Source organism: Pongo pygmaeus, chromosome 9 (genome assembly GCF_028885625.2).
Source record: "Pongo pygmaeus isolate AG05252 chromosome 9, NHGRI_mPonPyg2-v2.0_pri, whole genome shotgun sequence".
Lineage (NCBI taxonomy): Eukaryota > Metazoa > Chordata > Mammalia > Primates > Hominidae > Pongo > Pongo pygmaeus.
The window spans coordinates 10,253,579-10,265,122 of NC_072382.2; the positions used below are offsets into that span (position 1 = coordinate 10,253,579).

At 53.1% G+C, this 11,544-nt stretch overlaps 1 pseudogene across 1 annotated transcript; it reads right to left on the minus strand.

Annotated features, from left to right (window-relative positions):
- Positions 1 to 9,857: 9,857 nt before the first annotated feature.
- Positions 9,858 to 11,321, minus strand: LOC129008794 (uncharacterized; annotated as a pseudogene). Its single transcript, XR_008492579.2, has 2 exons — positions 10,726 to 11,321; positions 9,858 to 10,483 (listed from the first exon to the last, which is right to left on the minus strand). The product of XR_008492579.2 is annotated as an uncharacterized LOC129008794 (transcript).
- Between the last annotated feature and the right edge of the window lie 223 nt (positions 11,322 to 11,544).

Sequence of the window (11,544 nt, forward strand, 5' to 3'; positions counted from 1 at the left end):
TTAAAGGGTATGTTTTTCTAATTTGTTAGTAAATAGAAAAATAAAAAAGGAAACCTAAATGACTCTCTGTAAAGAATTTTAACTTAAATGAAGGTAGGCCGAGCACAGTGGCTCATGCCTGTAATCCCAGCACCTTGGGAGGCTGAGGTGAGCAGATCGCTTGAGCTCAGGAGTTTAAGATCAGCCTGGTCAACATGGTGAAACCCCGTCTCTACAAAAAAATACAAAAATTATCTAGGTGTGGTGGCGCGTACCTGTAGTCCCAGCTACTCAAAAGGCTGAGGTGAGAGGATCACCTGAGCCCGGGGAGGTCGAGGCTGCAGTGAGGTGTAATTGTGCCACTGCACTCCAGCCTGGGCAACAGAACAAAACCCTGTCTCAAAAAAACAAAATAAAATAAAATAAAATAACAAAAAATAAATAAGTGAAGGTATACTACTCGGCCATTAAAAGGCAAGTGGTGAATGAAATGTGGTGTACACAGACAGTGGAATATTATTTAGCCCTAAAAAGGAAGGGAATTCTGACATATGCTGCAACATGGTTGAACCTGAAAACATTAGGCTAAGTGAAAGAAGCCAGTCACAAAAGGGCAAGTAGTATATGATTCCACTTATAGGAGGTACCTGGAGCAGTCAGATTCAGGGAGTCAGAGAATAGAAGAGAGGTTCCCAGGGCTGGGGTCAGGGATGGGCGGTCAGTGCTTAATGGGCACAGAGCTTCAATCTGGGAAGATGAAAAAGGGCTGGAGATGGACGGATGGTGAGGATGGTTGCACAGCAATGTGAATGTACTTAATGCCACCGAACTATGCATTTATAAATGGTTAAAATGGTCAATTTTATGTTATACACATTTTACCACAATTTTTTTTTAAAGGCAAGGAAAGGATAAACATGTATTGACCTAGAAAGCGCTGTGCATTTGTGCAGTAAACACTTCCTGTGCCCCTCGGTGTGGCAGATGAGGTTCTGGGGTGAGGCAGATGCTCTGGCAAGCAAGAAAAATGAGGTCCCTGCGCTCATGGGGCCGACTTCCAGTGGAAGAAAAGTCAGCAAGTGACGTCATCCCAGAGCCCTCGTGTTGCAGAGAAAATACAGGAAATGGAACGGAAGTGGGGGCGCGGGGCGGGGCGGGACAGAGAGCCCAGGGGAGCCTCTTTGAGACGGTGACGTCGATCCCATGTCTGAGCACCAGTGGGATTTCCTGAGATTCCCTTCTTACTGCTCAGCTCCCAACACATTCGATCCCGTCTCCCCCTTCTCCATGGGGCCGAGAGAGATGCCTGGATTCTGAGGGGTAAATCCTTCTCAGTTAATAAAGAAAAGCTTTGTTAAAAAAAAAAAAAAAAAACAACAGGGGTTTAAAAAGAAGTGAATAATTTAGCCAGGATTAGTATTCACAAGAAAGAAAGTAAGCGTTGTGTTTACTTTCTTTTAGGGGGTTGGGAGTGCTGTCTCCAATGCTGCAGAGGATTTTAGGAAGAAAAGTGACACCTCAGTGTGGCCAGTCCTGAGGAAGAACAGGACAGGCGAGGCACAGGACAGGGTGATATTGCTTTGTCCTCAGTCTGTGGGGCTCCTTTCCCCCACCCCCGCTTGAGATAAATCTCAGGCAGTCACATGGTCCCAGGCAATGTAAGTCATGTCCTCACTTCTAGATCCAAGAACAGCCTTGGCTCAGTAATTATGACACCCAAGACCAGGTGAAAATCCAACTCTCCATCTCACTGAAGGCTGAGGCTCAGCCCACGGCAGGAAAGAAGCTGGCAGTGGCTGCTGGGGATGAAGGGGGAGGTTCTTTTTTTTCTTATATCTATTTCTTTAAATTGGGATGAAATTCGTGTTACATAAAATTAACCATTTTAAAGTGTACTGTTTCGGTGCCATTTAGTACCTTCACGATGTTGTAAGGCCACCACCTGTATCAAGTTCCAAAACATTTTCCTTGCCTGAAAGAAAACCTCGTACCCATTCAGCATCACTCCCTATTCCCCACCGGCTCCTCCCGGGCTCCATCAGTGGGCTCTGTCTCTGGATTTTCCTGTTCTGGTCATTGACTAGGGACCGCTCTGCAGGAGAAGCTGTCAGAAAGTGAGGGAAGCAGATGAGGGAGGGGTGCAGGCCGGGCAGGCACGTGCCCTCAGGTTGAGTCTCAGGTTCTGATCCAAGGAGGCTCTAGAGAGTAAACTCCACTGCAGGGCTGTCCCAGCTTGAAGCAATGGAGCTGGTCTTTTGTCCCCTTGATTCCTCAGCCATTGGCCGTGGCCTGTCACTGCAGTGGGAAGGGGACTTTACACCACAGGAACAGCAGCTCCATTGGCTGAGGTCAGGTGCAGAGAAGATGGGAAACTCCATGCCCACTAGCAGCCCCTCTCGCAGCTGCTGATGGACGGGCATGTGCCCTGGCCAGGTGAAGGGGTCTGGGCCAGGCACCAGACTGTCCACTACAGCCCACCCTTTGCACCATTCAGACCTGTTTGCTTCTCGCATAGAGTCCACTCCATGCAGGCCCAGCTTCTCCAGGACGGTCAGAAACCCTCCCTGGGAAAACGGCCACAAGGCAGGCTCTTGCGAAGGACTAGGGACCCCATTGCTGCCACTGACCCCAAGGCCTTAACTGATCCATGCCATCGGCCTCCTTGACTCCTCCCTTACTCTCTGCTGGGCTGGGGCCTTGCCTGGTGGGGCGACCCAGACTCTCATCCCTAAGGGGTCTGAGGCCCTGGTTGCCATGCCCTGATCAGGCCATGGTTGCTGTATGTGCCCATTTACATATAGGCCCCACCCTATAGCTGCAGTCCTCCTTCTGCTGATCGGGATCCCTGGCCCATGCCGTGTAGAACCTTCATTCTGTACCTGCTGGGCCGCTAGCACAGGAGCCCAAAGGCACCAGGCAGCAACCAGAGCTTCAAGCTTAGTGGGACCCTCACCACGTCCCCTATGGAAGCCATGTTCCCTCAGGGACCAGGACTTCTTGATGGACAAAGCCTAATGGCATGGGGATAGGAGGCACAGATTCCCCAATGTGGGTCACGGGGAAATGGCGAATGGGGCCACTCGTACCCCTTATGCTGCCTGGAGTGAACACAGTGCCTTATAATGCCTTATAATTGCTTAGTTTAAGGAGCAATCACACCCTGAGGGATAGTGACCCGGTATCACCTCAAAGCTGTGATCCCAGAGGCCATTCCGCGGCTGCACAGGCTGGCATTCCAGAGGATGTGATCTGCAGTAGGGCTGGCGGATCCCATGGTCACGTGCCCACTGCCGCACCTGCTTCCCCACAGAGTGAATCCCCTGGCCTTAGGTGATGTCATTCAGGATCCTGTGTCGGAGAACCAGCCACTTAGAGAGAAAGCCCTCAGAGTGGTGTTGGCAGAGACCCCAAAAGTAGGAAATGCAAACCCATTCCTGGAATCGGGCTGATGGAATTTAGTGAATCTCTGCCCTTTCCAGGGTGGAAGGGTTCCCGTGAAATCAATTAAGTGGCTGGCCAGTCACTTCAAGGGAATGGGACAGTACTGGGAGCTCAGCGTTGGTCTCAATTGCTGACGGATCAGACACGCAGAGGTGGCAGTAACTGTGTCAGCCTCGATAAGTAGAGGCACATGCTCTTGGGCCCAGGAGTAGCTGCCGTCTGTGCCGCCATGACAGTTCCACTCATGAGCCCATTGCCCAAGCCCTGTGGCAGCCGAGGACGAAGGCCAACTGGCTCATCCTGTCCATTTGGTTGTTCAGTGTCTCTTCCACACGGGACACTCTCAGATGTTAATCTGAGATCAAGATTTTCACACTTCATGCCTGTCCTATCAGCCTACACACATGCCTTTCCCCCAGCCCTTCTTGTTCCTGAACTTCTAATCTTTTTGTTTTTGTTTTGAGATGGAGTCTCGCTCTGTGGCCCAGCCTGGAGTGCAGTAGCGTAATCTCGGCTCACTGCAACCTCCACCTCTCAGGTTCAAGCGATTCTCCTGCCTCAGCCTCCCGAGTAGCTGGGATTACAGGCATGCGTCACCACTCCCAGCTAATTTTTGTATTTTTAGTAAAGACAGGGTTTCACCACATTGGCCATGCTGGTCTTGAACTCCTGACCTCAGTGATCCGCCCACCTCGGCCTCCCAAAGTGCTGGGATGACAGGCGTTAGCCACCGAGCCCGGCCTAAACTTCCAGTCTTGCTCCTTCTAGATCCCTGACCCACCAGCTAAGCCACTGTCCACTGTCCACAAGTCCATGTACATTCTTCCCTCAAGCCACTTTTCTCTTCACACAAGTGCACACACCAGGTGCACTGCCGACGGCCTGCCGCTGTCTTTGAGGACCTCCCTGGGAGGGATGTGGTGCAGCCGCCACCCGCGTTCAGCTCACAGGAACACGTCCGCTGGGGTGAGACTGCAGCCTATCTCCGCTGGTCACAGGGAAACCCCCCAGGATGTGAGCTGAGGGGAGGCCTTGGTGCTGCATGGCCAGAGGCAGGGGGTCTGGACCACGTAGCTCCTGCCTTGGTGAGCTTTGGGAGCCCAATCCCTGATGTGCCACTTGTGCCTCATGACGGATGCCTCGCCTTGTGATTTGGTGACTCATCGGCTCCTGGTGAAAAGCTGTGTCCACTTGATCACTTGATGTCCCCTGGTCAGATGCTCAGTTTCTCCCAGGGCTTGGGGACACATCCAGAGCCCTTCTCTGCTGCAGATGGCGTGGCGTTGTTCCAGCACCCTCGGGGTCTGCACTGTGGCTTTCCTATTGGCGCCTGCCAGGGACACCACGTGGTGACCCTCTCCACTACAGACACCCCGTGTAGCACATGGTCTGCAGAGTCACGTGTCCCAAGCACAGTTGCTCATAGAACTGCAGCTCCAAACTAGCAGCCTTCCATGTCACTCAAGAAATGGGCCAAAACTGGATTCCCAAGTGCTGAGTGTGCCACTCCCAAACTCAAAGAGTCCCGCCAGAAGTCGTGCCTCCTTCCACGTGGTAGGAAGGACAGGTGCAGTAACCACCCTTTACTTTGCAGGAGGTAGCCCGACATGGCCAGACTGGCCACTGGCCCTGTCAAACCCCCACAGCATGGCAGCCCCTGAGCCTTCCCATTTACCCCCATCCTCCTCCCCGACATATTCTATGAAAGCTTCCAAGGGACCTGCTGCTTCTTGCTCTGTAGGTCTGGTTAACACGATGTTGCTCCTGGCACTGACCAATATGGTGGCCTGGAGGCTGCCCCGATGGGCTGGGTCCCTTCAGACTATGTTGTGATAGAGAATAGGAAAACTGACGTAGCCCTGGGGTAGGGCCGTGAATGTACACAGCTGCATCCTATATATCCACAATGACCTTACCCAGATCCAGCAAAGATGCTCCATTTCTCAGAGAAGATGCACTCAGGGGCCAGGCACAGGGGCTCATGCCGATAATCCCAGCATTTTGGGAGGACAAGACAGGAGAATCACTTCAGCCCAGGAGTTCAGTAGGGAGACGCCATCTCTACAAAAAATACAAAAATTAGCCAAGCATGGTAATGTACACCTGTAGTCCCAGCTACTCGGGAGGCTGAGGTGGGAGGATCTATTAAACCCTGGAGGTCAGGGCTGCAGTGACCCAGGATTGTGCAGATGCACTGCAGTAGCCTGGGCAACACAGCAATACCCTGTCTTTGGAAAAAAAAAAAAAAAAAGATACACTTGGGGAGACCACTCTGTTAAATTTGTAGTTCTCCAATAATGCCACAATGCATCAATGCACATGGTTTTTGCAGGGGCCACACTAGTGCGCTCAATAGAGTTATGACAAAGACCCTCCTTCTGCATTTTTTTTTTTTTTTTTTTTTTATGAGACAGAGTCTCGCTCTGTCGTCCAGGCTAGAGTACAGTGGCGTGATCTCGGCTCACTGCAAGCTCCGCCTCCCGGGTTCATGCCGTTCTCCTGCCTCAGCCTCCTGAGTAGCTGGGACTACAGGTGCCCGCCACCATGCCCAGCTAATTTTTTTGTATTTTTAGTAGAGACAGGGTTTCACTGTGTTAGCCAGGATGATTTTGATCTCTTGACCTTGTGATCCGCCCTCCTCGGCCTCCCAAAGAGCTGGGATTACAGGCGTGAGCCACGGTGCCCAGCCTCTTCCGCATTCTTAAGTCTCTGAAGATGGCACTAATCTCTGTCCTTCCTCCACAAATGCAATATTGACTGTGTCGTACTCTGGGGCAGTGGGGAGGGGGATGCAGGAGAAAGGCAGTTTCAGGGGCTTCCATTGGGCCTAACGCTACAGCTCACACGCTATAGGTCAAGGAAACAACATGAAGGTTCTCCCACCTGCCAGGAATTTCTACTCCATTTACACATTCAGGAGCTGGGGGAATGACCACATGGTACGTCTCTGGACACACCGGAGGCCTATTGTGAGATGGACCTAGGCCAGGACTCCATTTATTACCCGGTTCCTATTACATCTTTACTCTATGGTTAACGTGACAGCCTTTGGGTCCCTGGGTGTCAACATCAATCTGAACCCTATATCCAAAAGTCCCTGAAAGATCTGGGAAACCCCCTTGTGGCAGCCCTGGAGATGCCACTCAGCACCCTCCTTGCCACAGGGCAGTGAGCTGACAGCCTCCACAATGGGTGACAGTGTTTGAGCCAAGGTCATGCTGCCCCAGGCAGCTCCCAGCCAGTGCCTACCTGCAGCAGGGGTAGGAGGCCCTGGCGTTCCTTCCCAACGGGAGACTCCTCTTTGAGCAATCTTGGTTCCAGAGCCCCTGCTGGGCTGGTCAGACTCCCTCCAAGCTGCATTGCAGTCCAAGGCTTTTCCTACCAATCCTCCTTCCTTCCCCATCTCCTCTCACAGGTGTCAGACCCTTCTCAGAGCCTGAAAGTCCCCAGCCCCCTCCTGCTCCCTCCTTTACCTGTCACAGGTACTACCTCCATAAATTCCCTGCTTTTCTAACTCCATCCACCCAATTCCCACAGGACCAGAGCTGGCCGTGCCCTCTCCCCAGTGTACGGCTGCTGGAGAAAATGGCTAAGTTCCCTGTTATGTGTTGGATCATGCCTCCACCATTCCCCCTGGTACTGGGGAAATCCTGATCCCCAGGACCGTGAATGAGACCTTATTTGGAAATAGAGTCTTTGCAGATGATCAAGCTAAGATGAGGTTATGAGGATAGGCCCTAATTCATTACGACTGTGTCCTTATAAAAAGGGGAAATTGGAGGTGGGAGGATCCCTTGAGGCCAGGAGTTTGAGACCAGCCTGAGCAACACAGCAAGACCCCATCTCTAAAAATTTTTTAAAATTAGGCTGTCGTGGTGGTGCACAACTATAGTCCAGCTACTCAGCAGGCTGAGATGGGAGGATTGCTTGAGCCCAGGAAGTCAAGGCTACAGTAAGCCATGATCATGCCACTGCCCTCCATCCTGGAGTGTAGACAGAGCGAGACTCTGTCTCAAAAAACAAAAAAATGGGTGGGGCAAGGAGAGAATTTGGACACAGAGACAAGCACATGGGCAGAACATCATGGGAAGATGAAGGCAGAGGTCGGGGTGATGCATCTGTAAACCAGGGAGCGCCTAAGACTGTCAGGGAGCTAGAAGAGAGGCAGTGCAGACACCCCTCACGGCCCTTGGAGGGAGCCAGCCCTACTGATGCCTCAATTTTGGACTTCCAGCCTCCAGAACTGTGGGAGACAATGCATTTTTTTTTTTTTTTTTGAGACAGAGCCTCGCTCTGTCGCCCAGGCTGGAGTGCAGTGGCGCTATCTTGGCTCACCGCAAGCTCTGCCTCCCGGGTTCACATCATTCTCCTGCCTCAGCCTCCCAAGTAGCTGGGACTACAGGCACCCACCACCACGCCTGGCTAATTTTTTTTTTTTTTTTTTTTTTTTTTGGTATTTTTAGTAGAGACGGGGTTTCACCATGTTAGCCAGGATGGTCTCTATCTCCTGACCTTGTGATCCGCCCACCTCGGCCTCCCAAAGTGCTGGGATTACAAGGCGTGAGCCACCGCACCTGGCCAGGACAATGCATTTCTATTGTTTAAGCCACCCAGTCTGGGGCAGGTTTTTACAGCAGCCCCAGGAAACCGATACAGTCCTGGGAGATGGTATTGCTGCGGGGTCCCTCCTCTTGGGACCCGCCCCTCTTCCACTGATGGATTCTGAGTTCGAGAACAAGTTCAGATTTAGAAACAGCAGGGGATCATTCCTTTCTGTTGGGGCATCCGGCCTTGGCCTTCTGCTCATCCATTCTTGCTTGCTTTTCATTCTATTTGTTGAACAAAACCCTTGCTGGCTGCCTAGCCACCTTCCCCCTGGAAATGCTATGTCCTGTGAGCCATCTCCATAGGCTGGGCAGGGCAGGCTCCCCGCGGCTGTCCCAACCCTGCTGTCCATTCTGATCCTCTTACCCCCTTGCTTGTGACAGACAGTTAAGTGCTGCCCTTTGACCTGTGCTACTTGGGAATCCAGTCGTCCCTGTGGCTATGGGAGAGCTCAGATCCATGGCAGCCCACCCCTGCCAGGCCCAGGCCACGGAGGGCAATCCCCGCAAGTCTGCTCAGCAACGCCGATGTCTCCTCCACAGCTCAGACCTTATCATTTGGGTAAAGAGCTGGAATCTTCCAAAGAACATGGCCGGCTGGTGGGTTTTCCACCCTGTTTCGTGGTGAGCGGGTCTGTGCAAATCTACCTGCAAATGCTGAGGGAGCTGAGAGGCTGAAGAAAGAGGCTGACAAATGCAGTTTCTTGTAAAGAAATATTTAATAGGGACTTAGGAGCAGAAGCGATGTTCCGGGCTGCCACAAAATGGTAGATCCCCACATCCGCCCTGCAGAAAGTACTTTTATGTAGGAAGCTTTTAGGGTAAAACATGTGCAGGTGGCCATGTCTCCGACATGCAAAACTCATAGCCACTTGGGGAGGGGGTTAGCTAAGCATCTTTACAAAGGGTTATGTATGGTACAGGCATTGTTTAAAGAGCTTACTGCAGAGCACCTTGGTGTATGGCGGTGAAACACTCATCATCATATGGCGGTTTTAAGATGGCATCACTCTTGTCATGCTGTTTTCCTGTACAACCTACAATAGAAGAGCCATTCTGGCTTGTCCACTTCTCTGAGACTTTGCATACCTTCCTCCAGGGCTGTTCTGACATCTCCACTTCATCGCCTATGCATTATCACTTCTTCCAAGCTTTCAAGAACTGCCTCAAGTGCTGGGCACTGTGGCTCACACCTGTAATCCCAGCACTTTGGGAGGCCGAGGCGGACAGATCACTTGAGGTCAGGAGTTCGAGACCGGCCTGGCCAACATGGCAAAACCCCATCTCCACTAAAAAAAAAAAAAAAAAATACATTATCTGGGCATGGTGGTGCATGCCTGTAGTCCCAGGTACTCAGGAGGCTGAGACAGAGGGATCGCTTGAACCTGGGAAGTGGAGGTTGCAGAGCCAAGATCACACCACTGCACTCCAGCCTGGGCGACAGAGAGAGACTCTGTTTCAAAAAAAAAGAACCCTCCCAAGCAACATATTAGAATCTTCCCAGGGCCTTTTTAGGGGTTAGGGAGTCTTTCTGTACTAATTAACTCTCCAGTCTCCAGCTTCTATGCAGCCTCCCTTGATCCAGAACCTTCAGAGTCCACATCTAGGAATATTCTCCAGACCCGGCTGGTCCCTGCTGGCTTGCTCCCGCCACTCCTCTGCTTGTTAATTCCTCTTGGTCCCTGGCATGCAAAGCACATCCTTGGTCAGGTCATGCTGAGATATGATCCAGCTTTGAGCCTGGTGGTCAGGATGGGAGGTGGGGACAGACTCTGGAGAGAGGAACTCCTTGTCTTGTAAGGTCCCTTCCCTTAGTTTCTGCATGGTCTTTAAGCAAGGGAGGACCTCTGTCTTCCAACAGAGGGAATGGGTCACTTCTGTAGGCCAGGAGGTACATGAGAATCTGGGGGTTCAATGTCTCAAGAGTGTCTCCCCAGATAGTCCATCTCAGATATCAGGGACCCCACCCTCCCCCTTGGGGCCCTGACTTTGGAGAAGGGACTTCCCTGGGCTGGAAATTTGGCCTTCTCTGAAGTCCTGCACCTTGTCTTCTGCCCTCTGACCCCTGGCTATAGAAGAGAAGCATTTCATTAAATTCTGCCAAGGAATCCTGACTTTGCTTCAAATTGGTGATCCGTGGCCCTGAACTTGTCATTTTCCCTCTTCTAAGTGTCAGTAGTGTTCAGTGACAGCCTCCCCACTCCACGTCCTTCTCACGGCTATTTTCCCATCTGTCTGTCAACATCAGTGATATTAAAAGAGCCGGGCATCCCCGTCCACCTGAGTCCTGTCCCAGGTGACCACAGGCGGAGGCCTGAGCAGCTGCTCTGCCACCTCGTGCCAAGGGCCTCCCGCAACGGGCTCCAGTCACCAGGTGACAGCGGGGCATCCTCCCGCAGCATCCCGTCCTTGGGGCCAGCTTCCTGGGGCCCCTCCTGGTGTTCCCTGCCTTCAGCTGTCTGAAAGCAGAACCCAAGACAGGGATTTACTAGGGGAGGGCTCATCGGGACAAGCCCCCCAGGATGTGAGGGCAGAGGGGCGGGGAAGGAGAAAGGACTCGGTAAAGGCGTGGTCCCAGGGTAAATACAGCTCTGGCAGATAAGCAGGGGGCCCTGGGGCGGAGGAATCGCCATCTAGAGGCAGGCGAGGGAACAGCCTTTTGTACAGTTGGCCGTGGGCTGTGGGCGTCCCCTGAACGTACCAGGTATTGTGGCTCCTTTGGCTGAGGATGCTTCTCCAGCGAAGGAGGCAGGGAGCCAGGGAAGTGGGGTGGGGTCGCGACACTGACAGCAGCTGCCAGACCAGCCATACTGGGCTCAGCTCCCTCAGGCTGTCACTCTTAATCACCACGTCACTATCTCTGGGGCGTGTCAGTCACCATCAACGACGTGTCCCCCAAGCTGCAGAGGACGCAAATCCAGCTCTCCAAGAGGCTCTGTTGGCCCTCTCCACACGGGCTTGAGGTCAGGGGTGGGGGCACGTTCGGACCGCCCTCCTGCCTCTCTGAAGAAGATCCTCCAAGTCCCGGCTCCAGCTCTCCGGCCTCTTTGGTAGCTGGGCGGGTGGCCATCCAGGAGGCCCGTTCTCCATGCCCAGCTTGGCAAGGCTCCTTGGGACGCCGGACTCGCTGCCCCTGTTTTCTTAAAGCTTCGGCCCAAAGGGACCCAGAGTCTGAGGTTAACACCCCGTCATCCCAGCGTGAGCGGCGCCTGACTCCAGCTCTCGACTCCCCCACCTCCTATCCCCTGCACCGGGCTCACCCTGCACTCCCACCTGCAAATCAGCAGAGCAGAGGCCAGTGCTCCCGACATCCAGCACCACCCAAACCGAGGCAGGGGGAGCTGAGTGGCCGGGAGCGCCATCTAGTGGGTGCCAGGGGTGAGTCCCCGAAAGGGACTGGAGAGCCAGGACTGGGGCAGGGCAGGATGGTGGCCCAGGGAGGGCCGGGGCCCAGGCGCTGGACAGCAGAGGACATAAAGGGAGAGGCATGGGAGAGCGAGGAGCCAGGGTGCTTCCGGGG